Source organism: Podarcis vaucheri (assembly GCF_965113315.1).
Source record: "Podarcis vaucheri genome assembly, chromosome: 17".
Taxonomy (NCBI): domain Eukaryota; kingdom Metazoa; phylum Chordata; class Lepidosauria; order Squamata; family Lacertidae; genus Podarcis; species Podarcis vaucheri.
Window position 1 is genome coordinate 31,633,572 of NC_138755.1, and position 18,628 is coordinate 31,652,199.

General features: G+C 40.4%; 2 protein-coding genes across 18 annotated transcripts in view; one reads left to right on the plus strand and one right to left on the minus strand.

The window, feature by feature from the left end:
• NRG1 (neuregulin 1) overlaps nt 1-18,628 on the plus strand; it is a 499,123-nt gene that overhangs the window by 441,879 nt on the left and 38,616 nt on the right. The window lies entirely within an intron of this gene.
• The window catches only part of LOC309522059 (uncharacterized protein), a 128,852-nt gene that overhangs the window by 17,620 nt on the left and 92,604 nt on the right, over nt 1-18,628 (minus strand). Inside the window, exon 1 of the transcript XR_014214820.1 lies at nt 18,252-18,426. The gene's annotated coding sequence lies outside the window, so the exon portion shown is untranslated. Of the gene's footprint in view, nt 1-18,251 lie in introns of the transcript that reaches the window.

Genomic DNA, 18,628 nt, shown 5'->3' on the forward strand with positions numbered 1-18,628 from the left:
CATTTCATTTCCCCCTATGCAATGGATGTTTCTTTTAAAATGAGCCTAAGACAAATGAGAAATAGAATGTAAGTAGAGTTATAGTTAGGGACGTGGGTGGCACTGTGGGTAAAAGCCTCAGCGCCTAGGGCTTGCTGATCAAAAGGTCGGTGGTTCGAATCCCCGCGGCGGGGTGTGCTCCCGCTGCTCAGTCCCAGCACCTGCCAACCTAGCAGTTCGAAAACACCCCAGGGTGCAAGTAGATAAATAGGGAACGCTTACTGGCGGGAAGGTAAACGGCGTTTCCGTGTGCTGCGCTGGCTCGCCAGATGCAGCTTTGTCACGCTGGCCACGTGACCCGGAGGTGTCTCCGGACAGCGCTGGCCCCCGGCCTCTTAAGTGAGATGGGCGCACAACCCCAGAGTCTGTCAAGACTGGCCCGTATGGGCAGGGGTACCTTTACCTTTACCTAGAGTTATAGTTTAGTGAAGTCATTTGGTGAGCAGAGGTATAGGATTGTCTGTGAACAACGACCTGTGCTCCTGTTGATGAGAAAAAGGTGTTCTTGGACAAACCCCCCCTCCCCCCGTTCCATATTTTGTAACACAGATAACACAAAACTAAAATTTGTCGTTAATAGTTAAGCTTGTAAGTATACAGCAAAACATACTACTCCATTTGTTTTGAAGTATAGCTGGTGATTGTTTTGAAGTATTCTCTGGTATGCATTTCTCTAATTTAATTTAAAGTTCTGTGTCTGTAATTTTTTCATAGATTACCGTATTTTTTGCTCTATAAGACTCGCTTTTTCCCTCCTAAAAAGGGGAAATGTGTGTGCGTCTTAGGGAGCGAATGCAGGCTGCGCAGCTATCCCAGAAGCCAGAACAGCAAGAGGGATCGCTGCTTTCACTGCGCAGCGATCCCTCTTGCTGTTCTGGCTTCTGAGATTCAGAATATTTTTTCTCGTTTTCCTCCTCCAAAAACTAGGTGTGTCTTGTGGTCTGGTGTGTCTTATAGAGCGAAAAATATGGTAGATGATAGCCAAGCATAGGTCTTTATTTTCAAAACATTGCTTCTGACCCAGTAGGAATAATTATCAATTGCCGTGAACTGTTGGGGTGTCTGTTGCTCCACTCTTATTGCAGCAAGTTTGTCCTTTGGTTTTAAACCAAGGTACCACTGGCACTGTGACTTGGTGTGACAGAAACTGCTGTGCTGTTATACCCTTGCCTTTAATTAAGTAGTCATTAAAAATGAAACACTTTTCACTTCCTCTTGCTCAGAAAGTGACAATGATGGAAGGGCCCAGCATGCCCATGATGGTGCAGAAATTGAATCATTAAATTAAAGGACTTGTAAAAACCCCTATCCTGATTAGTTAAACAGCTTGCTTTGCTTCGTGATTAATGGGATTGCAAGAATCAGATCTGATCCCCCCTTAAAAGAGAGACTTGCCTGAATGATGATTAGAATATGTGCACGCAAACAGATGTGGAGATCTTGCAACAACAATAAAAATGAAGAACCATCTTATTTTGGGAACACACAGCCTTCGATGTGTTGTTATTGTCCATTATTGTCACATAGCACTGAATGATTTGTAGCAATCACTGCCGGAGTTGAAATAAGGGGGTGAAGTCTTAGATGATCTCTACTGGAGTTGCCACTCAGCCAAGCTGCAAATTCTGATTTGCTCGTTTGGTTGTTTGTCTGTCTGTCTGTTGTACTTGGTACCTTCTTCCAATGAGCATAGTCAAGCTTATAGCAGTAGACACTTGCCTTTCTACTAGAGCTTCCCTATGCATGTTCATGTTCAGGACCGCCTCTCCTGGTATGCCCCACAGAGAAACCTACAGTCTGCAAATAATAACATCCTCAAGGTCCCAGGCCTCAGAGAGGTTAGGCTGGCCTCAACTAGAGCCAGAGCCTTCTCGGCTGCTGCTCCAGTCTGGTGGAATGCTCTGTCACAAGAGACTAGGGCCCTGCGGGACTTGACATCTTTCCGCAGGGCCTGCAAGACGGAGCTGTTCCACCAGGCCTTTGGTCAGGGCGCAGCCTGACTCCCTCCTCTGGCAACCTGCACAGAATTTTGCTTAATTGGTTGCCTTCAATTTGATTTAATTAATTTTTATAATGAAATATTTTTAGATTGTGTAACTATTTTACTGTTTGATTATTTGATTGTTGTTAGCCGCCCTGAGCCCGGCTTCGGCTGGGGAGGGCGGGATATAAATAAAATTTATTATTTATTATTATTATTACAGTGGTACCTCAGGTTACATACGCTTCAGGTTACAGACTCCGCTAACCCAGAAATAGTGCTTCAGGTTAAGAATTTTGCTTCAGGATGAGAACAGAAATCGTGCTCCGGCGGCGCGATGGCAGCAGGAGGCCCCATTAGCTAAAGTGGTGCTTCAGGTTAAGAACAGTTTCAGGTTAAGAATGGACCTCCAGAACGAATTAAGTACTTAACCTGAGGTACCACTGTATTGGTCAAACAGGACAAAGTGTACAATACCCAAAGAACAGCCCATTATTTGATTATAAATGGATGTTAATTAAAAACATTTAATTTCGTGTTTGTTTTTATCATTTGATCTCGCCTCTGACTCAGAATCCAAAATACTTATGATTTCTGCCCAGTGATAGCTTCGTTCCTTGACTCATTTCTGTGTCAACTGAGATTACAGTAGGGGAGATCAGCTTCTCAACTAAATGCCAAAATAAAATAGGCTTACTGAGATCCTGTGTAGAAAGGTGCCTGGAGGTAATGTACTCCAAAATCTTCCCTACCCTAAAGCATACCTTAAGCATTGTCTACATCAGACAAAAAAAAGCACACCGAACAAATGTGTCATTTTTTTAATGGTAACTCTGTCACTGGAAGATATATATATACTTCACGTTTTCCTGGGCCATCTCAATTGTATCTGTCATTGTAGCTCCATTGAGGAAGACTATACACAATTATATTTTCAAGAAATCTCAAATGCTTTGTCTTGCCAAGGGTTTTAAAAATAATAACATTAATCTCCTGGTCCTGATGTTCCCACATTTCCAACCTTGCTGTCTACAGTTGATACTGAACAGTGTAGCCATCTGCAAATAAAACCTTTAGAGACGATAAGAGTAATACCGGAACCTTTCCCTTCTAAAATGAGGATATCAGGAAGGTGAATATGATAAATCAGAAAATCAATGATGGGAAAAGGAAATTGGAGGGTCTTCTTTCACTTAGCATATTCCCTCATGATTCACAACATGAGACTGATTGGTAGAGAATTTTCATGCTAATGACAGATTTGGTGTAGCATGTACACCATTTCCTTTTCTTGTAGCCGTCCTTCCTCCAAATGTGTTTCAATAAGAAAATGATGCTAGAAACATGCTGCTCTTTATATCTTAGCCAGACTATTAAACTAAAGAATGTATTACAATACCACTGGGGCATCTATCATACAGAAAATGGAATAGAGAAACAAGACTGAATTTCATCTTGTTCCTGCACACACACACACACACACACACACACACACACACACTACATTCCCTTAAAAATGATAATATAATATGCCAACCATGTTATGAATTCCAAGGACAATGACTAGCTTACTTTCATCTTTTCATTTTCTTCCTATCTTTTTTCCTTGAATACTTGGATCAAAGGAGTTTTAAAAAACAATTTTCTTTCTAAACTTTGGTTGAATCTAGGTCATTTAAGTTTTGCTGTCTCTTGGGTGCATAGCTCTGCCTGGATTTGTTCAGAGTAGAGGGAATACAGTAGGACTGATTTTTGCTCCTGCATATTAACAATTCGGTGAATAATGCATCATACAGAAATCAAAGAGAGAGTTGTGGAATGGATATGGAATGAGGAAAAGACCCACTTTCACAAATTTTTGATGAGGTTTTCTGCTCCAGGTTTTAATTGACAATTGCGTATCTGTCAGATTTGTGTGACATGCCAAGTTTCTACAGAAGTTTTTTTCTTTAATATGTGTTTGTATGAGCATGGACAGTTTTATAAGCCACGGACAAACATTCAGCATAACCATTCAGCATAACAGGGCAGCTCTGATTAGGGAAGTTTTTAAGGATCATTTTTTTATGTTAAATCTGTTATTATTACTATTACTATTACTATTTGTGCAACCAAATGCACAATATTAGATTGTGGAATAACAGACCAGTCGTACAATTAACAGCCAGAATAAATGCCATTGATTTAGTCATGCCACTAATTTTTTGGAGTACAATATTGAAAGAGCAGTCACATACGGAATCTAAATTTATGACTACCTGATGTAAATCCATATGTGATTATCTTATGTTTTGACAAGCATTACAAGCATTATTTGTTACTTCATCTATACTTTATATACTGTATGAAATTCATTAACATTTTATAATTGTATAGTTGTTCACTTGTTTCTTACTGATTGGTAAGGTAAGATTCTCATTGGCTGCAGCTCTACAGTTTAGATCAGGGGTCAGAAAACTTTTTCAGCAGGGGGCCAGTCTACTGTCCCTCAGACCTTGTGGGGAGCTGGACTATATTGGGGGGGGGGATGAACGAATTCCTATGCCCCACAAATAACCCAGAGCTGCATTTTAAATAAAAGCACACATTCTACTACAGTGGTACCTCGGGTTACATACGCTTCAGGTTACATACGCTTCAGGTTACAGACTCCGCTAACCCAGAAGTAGTGCTTCAGGTTAGGAACTTTGCTTCAGGATGAGAACAGAAATCGTGCTCTGGCGGCGCGGCAGCAGCAGGAGGCCCCATTAGCTAAAGTGGTGCTTCAGGTTAAGAACAGTTTCAGGTTAAGTACGGACCTCCAGAAGGAATTAAGTACTTAACCCGAGGTACCACTGTAATGTGAAAACACCAGGAAGGCCCCACAAATAACCCAGAGATGCATTTTAAATAAAAGGATACATTCTACTCATGTAAAAACACGCTGATTCCCGGACTGTCCGCGGGCCGGATTTAGAAGGCGATTGGGCTGGATTCGGCCCTCGGGCCTTAGTTTGCCTACCCGTGGTTTAGATCTCTTGAAACCAGAGATCTAAACTAGAGCAGCTGAGGTAATTGCAAAAAATGAAGAGTGTTTTCTGCTTTGTCCTCTGCCGCTTCATCCTAGCACAATTGGCATTTAGACAGCTATGTTGCTTCAGCTCCTTGGGGAGGCAGCTACACAGTTGGGCTGTGAGTTGTGCCAGAATACACACCTCGGGCACATTTAAGTTACCCCCAGTAAGGAAAAACACTAAAGTTACATCAAGATTCTGCTTCTGACAGCTGAACTTCTGTTTCTCCCCTTGGCCAGATAGCAGCAGCCTGCTGTTCATTGCTCCCTGATCATTAGAGCTGTTCTAGAGGTTTGGTAGGCGCTTGTGTGAATTTCAACTGTGCAGGATTGCACCCTACCTTTTTGAGGTCATTGGGTGTTGGTCCTGCAGGAAGTTGTGATGAAAGGCTTGGAACTGACAAAGGAATGTTAAACTGAGATGATCAGTTGTTGAAACAAGTTCTGAAAAGACCTCTAAATGCTTCTCTTTTGAAATGTTAGAAGGAGATGCCCTTGCAGCGCTGGCGGGTTTATTTGAGGCTTCAGCAGATGTGGTCATGTGTTTGCCTTTTGATAGACCTTGGCCGATAGCAAAGGGAACAGAGGTGGTATATAAGCCTCCTTTTTCCTACTCTCTTGCTCAATCAAAAGTCAGCGCATATGAGTTCCCAGAGAGGCATCTTGTCAAAGATCATAAGGAGGCTAGATCTTCTGAAGGATAAGCTTTTCAAGTTTCAGTAGTTTAATTCTTAAAGCATTTCTTGAATGGAGGCTGAGGAAGCCAGAACAGCCACTCCCGCATTTTTGATCTGTACAGTGGTACCTCGGGTCCGGAGATCCGTACTTAACCTGAAACTGTTCTTAACCTGAAGCACCACTTTAGCTAATGGGGCCTCCTGCTGCTGCTGCGCCACCAGAGCACGATTTCTGTCCTTATCCTGAAGCAAAGTTCTTAACCTGAAGCACTATTTCTGGGTTAGTGGAGTTTGTAACCTGAGGCGTATGTAACCTGAAGCATATGTAACCCGAGGTACCACTGTACATACTTGGGATTCAATTATTAAGAATAATTAGTTGCAGTTGAATCTTTTTCCTTGCTACTTACTACTGTATTTTATGATCTTTTTATCCGTTTGGCAGTGACTTACCTCTTCATAGAATATGTTTGAATGATGGAAGGTAATGAACAGGGTTTTTTGTTTTGTTTTGGCTCATTTGGTGAAATTTGTGAACTATTGACTTTGTGCCAAATACCTGAGCATGAATCAATAACAATTATGCTAAAACCAGTGGAATGGCTCTCAAATTAATCTCAAGATTTTGGGGGCAGACTTAGCGGTTTGGATAAATTCAGCTGTTTTAATCTAAGGGGGAGAGGTGGCAGAGACTGTTAAAATTATAAAGCACATTGAGACAGTCAATTTGAGGGGGTGGGGAATCCCTATTGTGTTACATGAAACAACTGGTTGAATATTCAGAATGTCAGAAAAGAGTCTGCCACCATGCAACACACACACACACACAATGTGCATACTCTGCAGCTGATGCCTATAATTTGAATAATCAGGAGGTACTTTCCACTTGCTCTATTCCTGACTTTACCTAACAGGAGTTGGTCTGCTACAGTGGTAGAGTCTATGCAATGGCACAAGATAGGCCCAGGGTCATGTGTATATGTGTGTGTAGGTGAACGCTGTGTGTGTGAACGCTTCATCTGCCACTCTCATAAGCTCCTGCCTCTAAGCCACTTTGACTAAGCGAATGCATTGATGGATTGATTAAATTTGTATCCCATCTTCCTCCAAGGAACTCAGTGTGTCCGTCGTGATTCTGTCTCTTTCATCACCCTGTGACTTAGGATAGGCTGAGAGATCATCTCAAGTAATGCCGCCACCCCTTGCCACCATTTACAAAGAGTCTAAAGTAATATCCCACTTCCTGGGGACAAACAACAAAAGAAGGCCTTCTCCAGCTGCCCTATGTGGGAGCTTTCCAGGGGTATCTAACTAGCCACTGAAGGAAACAGAACACTAAACTAAATGGCTCTTGGTCAAACCCAACAAGGCAATTCTAAATTAGTTATTACCTAAAGTTTTGACAGCAGCAGCAAAAATTAAGGTGGACATAGCACTGGGTTAGGAAGACCCCAGCTCCACAATGGTGGTGCAGATCTTCCCCCTCCCCAGTCATCAAATCAATGATTTAATGAGAGGAAAGAGGACAGTAACCACCTGTCCTAACCTGCTGAGCTACTTTTAGCCATGCCCAGTGATTGGTAGGGCCCAGAAACGTGGCACATGTCTGTGATGTCACATGTGTGTCAATGGGAGACCTTGCCCAGTGCCACGTAGCTTCAATGGCCACAGCTGCTACTCTCACACACTTAGAAGGAGCCTGTCTTTGATGTTACACCATGCTCGGCTCACAATTCTTTGGCCGCCTCCGCCCCCTCAATATTGGGGGGGGGGTCCTGAAACCCCTGCTAAGGAATATTGAGGGGACTTGTGTTACTTCTGCCACCTAGAGTTGGCACGCCTGGCCATGCCCAACACTGGAGGTGGCCAATCAAGATTGGAAGTTGACCAGAAGACATGACCACAGTGAAGATTAGAGCAGGGTATGCATTTTCTATGAAGAGCAAGTATGGAAGAGCCTTGAGAAAAGTCAGCATCTCATAGGAATGATATTAAATGATGATTTGATTGGTATATTCTTATTCATTAAGTATAAATGATTGAAATATAATTTATTGTGCAGGTTCTAATAAAAAACAAATAATTGATAGTACATTTATCAAATATTCTTCGCTGAAGTTGACCACAGGTATTTTTCAGTGCCTAAATCATTTTTGCTTTTTTGCTTTTAAATTAAAGACTTTAAAATTAGTTTTACTAAAGTTAACAATACCAAATGTTTCATAGAATCATAGAATCATAGAGTTGGAAGAGACCACAAGGGTCATCGAGTCCAACCCCCTGCCAAGCAGGAAACACCATGAAAGCTGAAACAATGTAATATTATGCTACTTTATATTTTCTTATTTATTACACATCCTAGTTTGCCTTCAGAGTCTTTCCAAGGTCATTGAGCACTTAACTTAATTACTTTTCATTGATTTCTTGATATTTCAAGCCTGCCTTAGTGGGGCCCTTCTTTAAAAACAGAAAATGTAAATTGTGCTTTTAAAGACACAATTTTCTGCCAATATTTTAGTCACGTTTGTGAACTTAACTGCTTTCAGAAAATGAGTGAAAATACATTTCAATTCATTTAGTAGTACTGCTCCATTTTTAATCCTAATTTCTTTTTACTCGGTATGAGCAAAATAAATAAAGACACCCTCTTTTGTTTTGCATTTCCAAATGACTTAGCACAAGTGATTTAGTAGAGGTGGGAGAATTAAGAATCTGGGAGATTGTGGAATATAATGGAAGTACATTTTGTATTGTCTATTATTACACCGATTTGGTTATGGGAGAAGTCATTTAATCACAGCTACTATCCACTGAATAATACCTTTTTGTGATCTGAATAATTAAGGCTTGAAACAACCGTGAAGAAATGACCTTGCACTGCAATCATAAGATTTGGTGCAACAATAAATAAGAATTTAGGCTGGACTGAATTGTTGCACTTAGTCACTGACACAAGAATGCAGTGTACAGTTTTTGTATAGTAGGCAGATATGCCAGCACAGATGATTAAGATCAGGAGGCCAGAGAGGAATAAAGTGGCTTGCATGCTCTCCTGGTGTCCTTCACACACTGTAAAGCATTTTACATGCTATGGAGATAAGATGTTATGGTGTATATAAGTGAGCAGATCATTTTTATAATTCTTTCAGCAGTATCTTCGCAACTGACTAATTCACACCATCACTTTTCAAGCAAAGCATTTCCTGTCATGGGTTGACTGCTTGGAGGAGTTTATTTCGTCTAAAACTGCATCGCTCTGGTATCAGGAAGGAACAACAAAGTTCTTCTCTAATCCTGCAGAGAAATGTCAGCAATTGTGTTGACCTTACCACTGAGATGCCATACTCTTCTCAGCTGAGATTAAGATGTACATGATTGATCTAGATGTATAGCTCCCAGGAAAGCCCTAAAGTCAGCTCTGCCGAGTTGTAATGGAATAGCCCGAAGAAAGATTCTGCTTACAATTTTGCCCTTACCTAGTCAAATTTAGTTATATCTTAGCTGACCTTGACAAAACTTTTTTCCTGGAGAAATAGAATCGTGCTTGGCCCACTGAGTGAAAACAGCCAATGAGATTATATTTATTATGGCATAAAATCACTTAAGTCACTTGAACAAGCCTATGTAGTAAGAAGCATCAACATGAGTGGTAAGGTCCAGATAAAAATACTGAAAATCAGCACAAGCACTTATGTAATCAATTGAACGTATATGATTTAATTCAACTCAATTACCTTTTTATTGAGTGCCATGAAGGCACTAATCCAGAATGCGGCAGCTAGACTGGTGACTGGGGGCGGCCGCCGAGACCACATAACACCAGTCTTGAAAGACCTACATTGGCTCCCAGTACTTTTCCGAGCACAATTCAAAGTGTTGGTGCTGACCTTTAAAGCCCTAAACGGCCTCGGCCCAGTATACCTGAAGGAGCGTCTCCACCCCCATCATTCTGCCTGGATGCTGAGGTCCAGCGCCAAGGGCCTTCTGGCAGTTCCCTCATTGTGAGAAGCATCTTAAGGCAGCCCTGTTCAGGGAAGTTTTTAATGTATGACATATTAGTGTATTTTTGGTCTTTGTGGAAGCCGCCCAGAGTGGCTGGGGAAACCCAGCCAGATGGGTGGGGTACAAATAATAAATTACTATTATTATTATAAGGCAGGAGCACACCTATGTAATGGATTCATTCATACAATATTTTTATGGGCTCTCACTGCACTTCCCGCTGTAACGAATGTATGAATATCCTTGAACAGAGATATTGATGTAATGAATGTATGAATATCCTTGAACAGAAATCATGAATTATTGATGTAATGAATGTATGAATATCCATGGCCTGAAATCAGCACTGCTCAAAGCTCCAAGCTAGCTCCAGCCTTGGCCATCTTCTGGTGTCCTGCTGGAATGCTGTGTGGTTCAGGCGAGAACTGATCTGGTATCATGCACATTGCACGTATTGGCTTTGAAGTGGATCCCAATGGTCCATTGACTTCACTAGCCTGTTTCCTTCTAGTACTGAATTTAAAACATTTTCCCCTCTTGCTCTTTGTTTTTGGTAATGTGCACCTCAGATTCTTTTTTTTAACATCCCTAATTGTCTGCTTGCATGTCTTTTGCCAAAGTTTGAGTTCCTTTTTTGCTCTCCTGTTTCGACAAGGCTTTCATTTTCTAAAGGAAGCCTTCTTGCCTCTAATAGCTTCTTTGACTCTTCTCATTAACCACACAGGAATCCTCTTCATCTCAATGATACTTTTCTTGATCTGTGGTATACATTCTAGCTGAGCTTCTAATATTGTGGTTTTAAAGAATTTCCAAGCATTTTGGAGATATTTGACCCTTGTGACTTTGTGTTTCAACTTCATTTTTACCAATCTCCAGAAGTTTCTTCTTTTTGAATCGAAATATGACTTGTGTTCGCTTTTATTAGCAACTGTTCATTTACATATATATTGAAATTGATAGCACTATGATAACTGTTTTGTTTAGTCGTTTAGTCGTGTCCGACTCTTTGTGACCCCATGGATCAAAGCACGCCAGGCACTTCTGTTTTCCACTGCCTCCTGCAGTTTGGTCAAACTCATGCTGGTAGCTTCGAGAACACTATCCAACCATCTTGTCCTCTGTTGTCCCCTTCTCCTTGTGCCTTCCATCTTTCCCAACATCAGGGTCTTTTCCAGGGAGTCTTCTCTTCTCATGAGGTGGCCAAAGTATTGGAGCCTCAGCTTCAGGATCTGTCCTTCCAGTGAGCACTCAGGGCTGATTTCCTTCAGAATGGATAGGTTTGATCTTCTTGCAGTCCATGGGACTCTCAAGAGTCTCCTCCAGCACCATAATTCAAAAGCATCAATTCTTCAGCGATCAACCTTCTTTATGGTTCAGCTTTCACTTCCATTCATCATTACTGGGGAAACCATAGCTTTTACTATACGGACCTTTGTTGGGAATGTGATGTCTCTACTTTTTAAGTAGATAACTACTCACAGTCAATTCAACAGCATTTATATCTTGCTCCGGCTTTTAGGTGCCACCCCAGCTTCCAGGGTCACTATTCCTCTGGTCAGCTCCATGACAAATTGTTCTAGGTCTCAGTCATTTAGGATCTCTAGATGTTCAGGAAAGTGCATTGGGACAGCTCTGCTCAGAGGTGAGCTGATGGCAGGGGACATAGTATGTCAGCTTCACTTCAGTGAGGTTGGTGATGGGGGCTTGGCTTCTACAATGGGCAGCAGAGAGGCACAACTAATCTCATAAATGTGCATGGGTGTTCTACAAAGCAATCTTCTCATAGCTGGAATTGGGCCTACACAATCAACAAAATCCACATTGTGTTTCTGTTACGGACTTAAGAGCCCTGCTGGATCAGACCAAGGAAACACCTAGTCCAGGAACAGTGACCAGCCAGATGCCTATAGGATGCTTATAAACAGCTGTATGCAATTGGCATTCAGAAGCATCATGTGTCTGACACTGCACATCATGTTATGCAGACTTCTATACGTTTTTAAAGATCATATCCCCTTTTTTCTGTATCAAATATCAAAATGGACCAGGTAGCCCCCTAACCTGACAAAAGTTTTAGTTTTCACTTATGGACTAATATCTATTGCTTCCCTTTACAGATGGGTAGCCGTGTTGGTCTGCCATAGTCAAAATAAAAAAATTCCTTCCTGTAGCACCTTAAAGACCAACTAAGTTAGTTCTTGGTATAAGCTTTCGTGTGCATGCACACTTCTTCAGATACACTGTGTATCTGAAGAAGTGTGCATGCACACGAAAGCTTATACCAAGAACTAACTTAGTTGGTCTTTAAGGTGCTACAGGAAGGAATTTTTTTATTATTGCTTCCCTGTTACAGATATAGTATCCCTAGCTTTATCTTACCCATTAGATCTTTTAGAAATCAGGTTTGCTTTATAGAATGAGAGTCAACATGAAAAACAATCAAATCACTCTTAATAATGATTGCATGTAAGATAATTTCAGCATTTGGTCCGAGTCCAAAATTATAATTGAGCAGAGTTAAAATAGAAGATTCTCATCCTGGCTTTGAGTGTCATTTGTCCATTATTAAATTAGCAGCTGAAACTCAGGAAATAATATTATATGACTAGAAATATAATTTTGCAACGTAGTCAGCTATCAGGTCCTCCTAAAGAAGTGTTGGCAAAGAAGTTGCCTCAAACTTTGTATAGTTTAAACAGGAAAAAAGAAAAATTGTTAATTGTTTTGTAGCATTACTATGCCAGACTACTGGTGTTTGTAAAGTTATGTTGCAGCTCTTTATCCTGTTACAACTTCATTGGGGTTATTTTTTATATTAGATAAAATATACTACACCTTTCTATTACAATAATACAGCAGCTTACAATATTTCTAGAAAAGGGCACACTGAATTCAGGTGGTCAAGGTTGGGTATTTTAAACCTGGGGTATTAAATAAAAAACACCAACATTATAGAGGACTGTATATACCAGGAGTAGGCAACTTTTGTGGCACTCCAGATGTTATTAAACACTGGTTCCTAATGTCCCTGGCCATTGACCATGCTAGCTGGAATTGTTAGAGTTGGAATCCAGTGAAATTTGGAGGGCCACAGATTGTGTTAACTTTAACTAGGAGGGAGTGTCTGGCATTGCTGCTGTTTAGATTCAAAATGGCACCCAATGGTTTCCAAACACAGACCAAAACCAGCTCCTCAACTTCAGTGGCTATTGTGCCAAATTTGGTTACATTGTCTTAACAGTTCTCCAAATACGTGCATTTTTGAAATGTTGAGTCAACTTTTTGTTTCAAAATGACATCCAGGTTATCCAAAAATAGACGAAACCATGTTCCATGACTACCATGTTGGATATATTAAACTGTGTATAAATGTTCTGACAAACAATTTTTCAAAATACATTTAATTGGTCCATTATGGCACACAATTGTGTCCCAGTCAAAATAAGTTAACCCTGACAGCCTGGGAAGTTCCCAGTTTGTGAAGATAAACAATGAAGAAGCAGTGCTGCTTAGAGAAGTTCATGTGAAGAGGTTTTTACAACAAATTTTACGTTTCTCCCATAAACTATTGTTAAGATGACAAAAAGCAGGTGTTACCTTAAAAGGGGTTACTACAAACAACAGCAAACTATAATAATAAAAAACCACCATAAGACAATACCATACAATGTTTTCACTGCTGTTTCCAATTAGGTGTTATAATTCGTCTTTATTTTATCAAAGGGTATATCTTACCTGTAGCTGAGTAACTTTAACTGAACCTCTTTGGAAACAGCAATGAAAAATGTCATGAGGGACATCCTCACCTACTCCAAAGATTCCGTGGTGAAGGTTAAATGGAATAATATGGAAATGCTTGTCTTGGTTGTAGATAGCACTTACTGAACGCTGAGTAAAGTGAAATCTTTCCTCAGGGGAAATTTACAAAGGCCCAATAAAGAGGATTCATAGCCATGATAAAATTTTATCAATGAATACTAAGGAACCATCTTAGAAATTGGTATGGGTGATGGATCTTCTTGAATAAAAGTATTGTGGATTTTATTCCCAAATTCTATTTTGGCAGCATAAAATTTCATTATACAAAAATGTTCTACCGAAACACCATCAGTTGACTCATTTTTGCTACCCATGCAATCTATGCGGGAGAACAAAGTTTAAGTTCTTAAGATCGAAATATCTTAGGTAACCTATTCTCAGCTTGAATTTAAAGTTTAATGCAATGCTGCTCCAAATTTGAATAAGGAAAGACATGTGGAGCTAAGTCTCAGCTAATGAGGTTCCTTCAATGCATTTGGCTGCATCAAATATAAACCTGTATATATTGAAACAATTTTTTTTAAAAAAATCCTTCCAGTAGCACATTAGAGACCAACTAAGTTTCTTATTGGTATGAGCTTTCGTGTGCATGCACACTTCTTCAGATACCACATGTACACGAAAGCTCATACTAATAACAAACCTATTATGGCAGACCAACACGGCTGCCTACCTGTAACTGTATATATTGTTTTTTCTTGTCATCCTGTTAACTCCCTCTGCTCAGAGAAGTCATACTCCCTTTATTATCTGCAGAATTTCCATTCCTCTTGGTCCTATCTTTATCGTAGCTAAAGGACAAAAAAGACCCCCCCACACTCAAAAAAAAAAAAACTTGGGCTGTATACATGCTAATCTGTTTGTAGCACAAAAATGTAGTTTTTCTCACACTGAAATCATTCATGCTCTGCTTTAGCTGCTTTCAACATAGATTAATTCTAGATCTTACCACCCATATGGGTAGGTGTGGTTACCTTATAGGCATTTGAAAATCATCCCCTTGATTATATTATCCACACTTCTTCCTACTCCCTAAATATGCCCCAGGGGAATGAAGAAGGAAGTAGTGATTGTGATCTTGGTATACACTCACCCACAACATTATTGGGCAGGTGTGGATATACTCTCCCCTATTGCCAGATCTGCCTACATCTGTTTTCAAACGGACAAGGAATCAATCTGCAATGAGCTTTTATTTTTGGAATGAAAGTACAAAAGTACTTCCAGGAGCAAATAATCTGCAATAGATCTAGATAGTGTGTGGGCTGCATAGAAAAAAAACAAGTACTGCAATCATGTGTAAGCAGCCTTAGATTTTAATACTTCAGGGCAAAGCTTGTAAAAGAAATATTTTTGGAATGAAAGTACAAAAAGTACTTCCAGGAGCAAATAATCTGCAATAGATCTAGATAGTGTGTGGGCTGCATAGAAAAAAAACAAGTACTCCAATCATGTGTAAGCAGCCTTAGATTTTAATACTTCAGGGCAAAGCTTGTAAAAGAAATATTCTCAGGGTAGCCAGTGATTGACCAGTACAGATTTAAATAGATTATTTAAATGAATTCTTGTTCATTTTGTTTACTGTGAGTAATAAGTAAGGGAGGGAGGGATATAGATTTATTATTGCAGCACCATTACATTAGGAAAGCTACAGCGAGGGAACTTTTTAGCATTTCATTATAAATCTTATTTTTGACAACCTAAATGCATTCTATAAATATTAAATAACAGAAATGTATCAATTTAGTCTCTGCGTGAGATATCTATGGAATCACTTCTGTCGATGAAATAAGATAACCACACAAAGAGAATAGAGGAAAGTCAAGAATTCACTGTTTGTTAAATGGAACTCTTCTGCTACAAGAATCTGTGCCTTTTTTGTACATTTCAAAGCATCACACACAACAGGGGAGGTTAATCCATTATGGAGAATGCAGTGCTTCTCCACTAGGTCAGGCTACCCCAGACTGTCCACTGATAGCCTCCTTATTACTATAGCTAGAGGGTGTCACTGACTGTTAACGATGTATGTTCACTATTCTGTGATCTCTAGTCTAGAGTATTCTGCCTGCAGTTAGAAGCTTTGGGGGTAAGAGTAAGCAGGAGAAAGGAAGCCGCTTTAAAATGTGAAATACTTTATTTGATGAATAGCTGCAGTGTGTCAGTGACATTTTACTGTAAATGTTCCTTATGTGGCTGAAAGGAAAATCCCAATCATGCTATTCTGCAACTGTGATGAGATTTGGAGGAAGATGGTTGAGATGAAAAGGGTGCATTTTTCTCAAAAGAGGGAAATCGTCCATCTTCTTGAATTTGCAATGTGCAGCATGCCCATGCAGAAAATCTGATTTCACTGTTTAAATGATTAGTAGCTCACCGAGAGCTGCCGAGTGATTCTCAGATTAGGAACTGCATCGTCAAGAGTTTTTAGTTTTCCTAGGAGGAATCTCTTTCTGACTCCAGTAATTCCTCCCTTTGGGTGATAGGGCAGAAATTGGATGAATCTATATTTCCTTTTTAGATGATTATTTTTAAGATTGAACTAGACCATGGGTAGGCAAACTAAGGCCCGGGGGCCAGATCCGCGGGCGGTCCGGGAATCAGCATGTTTTTACATGAGTAGAATGTGTCCTTTTATTTAAAATGCATCTCTGGGTTATTTTGGGGGCATAGGAATTCATTCATTTCCCCAAAAAAATTATAGTTCAGCCCTCCCCCCCCCCCGGGTCTGAGGGACAGTGGATCGGCGGCTCCCTGCTGTGAACTAGACACACACATAATCATTACAACCCACTAGGAGGGGTGCATAGAGAAGAAACCCCATGGAGCACCTGTAGCACCAAAAACAGATGCCCTCATCTGTCCCACCTGCAGTAAAACATGTCTCTCACATATTGGTCTCTACAGCCACAGCTTCCTCAGGACCAGAGCAGGGAAGGAAAGAGTAAAATTCCTCCTGTACACCTGTGGCCGTTCCTATAAATATGAGGGGGCCCCCATGCTATTTTGGCCTTTAATTGATATGACAAAAAACGCTGAAGACGCAATAGTTTTGTTTGCATTATTGGGGCTATATTCTAGTACAATATTCTGAGGCTGAGTTTCCCGAAGTTTGGTGTCCAGAACTCTGGTACCTGTTTTCCCATTTAGGTTTTTTTATATCCAGCAAGGTGAATGTGTGGGATTCTGCCTATCCGACGTTGACCAAAGGGTAACGGCGGGGGTAGCTGAGTTTTTGGTAGCAGCCCTCCAAGGAGCAGGTTAACAAGGAAAACCACTGACTCTATATGTATATATATATATATGTATGTAGCCTACCGCTGCTTTTTTATATATATTTCAAGTCACTTACATGTTATTTTCTCTTTTATGGTTTTATTTGTACAATGCCTAATAAAGGTTTGATTTCAATTCAATATCCAGTGTAAGTAGCACTGGAACCATCCCTTTTGGCAGGACATTTCTGCTTCGGTTATGGATTCTGCTAACAAATAGGAGTTTTTACCGCCTTAAATTCATGCTGTTTTGGCTCTTATGGCAAACTGAGAATTATGTGTGCTCTAGGCAGTTAAAAAAAAACATTTTGGAGTTAGAGCAGTCAGAATGATCTATCCAAATATGAGTACAATGGTACCTTGGTTTAAGAACAACTTAGTTTATGAGCAACTTGGATTAAGAATGCTAAAAACCCGGAAGTAGGTGTTTTGGTTTCTGAACTTTGCCTTGGAAGCAGAATATGTTCCACTTCCTGGAGTCCCCCGCTGCTATGGGAAAGCATCCCTTGGTTTAAGAACACTTTGGTTTAAGAACAGACTTCCGGAATGGAAGTTTATCTTCTTACGGAGAGATAAATGTACGCTTATCATCCTTCCAATTTTCTTTTCCCCTCCTATGGTGTTGCCACCCATCACATACAACATATAAAGAACTATTATTATATCACACTGTTCTCTCTGAAGATGTAAATTGTTATTTTAGGTAGAGTTGATCAAATAATTTTAGTAATAGAATAATTTCTATATTCATTTCTTAGAACATGATACAAAATCTGCAGATGATTGGTTTTGTTTTTAACCCAAGTGAAATGTTCAGCTTTAGGAGAGAAAAATGTTTCTCTTTTCTGTTCTTTTTGACCTTGTTAGAATTAGGCTTTTTAAGACTCGAGAGATAAGATTTGATTCCGTTCAGAATCTGTAAAGGATGTCTTATCTGATGTAGTAGTAGTGTGTGTGTGTGTGGTTTAAATAAATAAAAGATAAGGGTCTTTTCTGAACAGTCATTTTATAAATGTACACTTGTTTCTCATTTGTTACTACTGTATTGGCCCGAATAGAAGCCGCACCCGAATATAAGCTGCATCTTTAAAACTGGAGTGGGGAGAGAGAAAAAATTCCCGAATATAAGCCACTCCATTCCTCGCTGCTCATGGCTGCATACTGGGGGTGGGGGGGTGAGCTGCACTGCGTTGCTGGCAGCCTTCCCCCTTCCTTGCTCTCTCCCTTCCTGGCCTTGGGGGAGAGGAAGGGGGACTCCGTGTGGGGCGGGCACCACTTTGCCCCGCTCCTGGCTGCATACTGTAAGGTTGATGTGGCGTTTGCCCATTCCTTTGAAAATGTTTGAACAGGGGGGAGAGAAAGGGTTAAAAATATAGACCAATAGGAAAGCCGGAGGCGGAGCCTGCCTGATTATAAAAGGGCTTACCCCGAGGTTTGAGTTAGTTAGTTGGTTTTAGTGGGTGGGTTGGTTGGGAAAGGCAGTTGGAGAAGCAGTTGGCAGGCAGTTGGAAATAGTTAGGGCAGTGGGTTCTTGAGTGAGGGGAGGTAGAAGAGATAGAGGAAAATAAGACTAAGAAAGTAAAGAGTAACAATGTTTGGAATGCCATTAAAGTTTGTTTGTGTCTGAAATAAACTACACTCTTCTTTATTAACTTGAGAACCTGACTGAGACTGAAGTGATTTTACCGGGGAGGACCTTTAACTTTTCACGATTGGAATTTGGGGGAGGGGAGGCTTACATTCAGGCCAATACAGTATGTAGGACAGTGGTACCTCGGGTTAC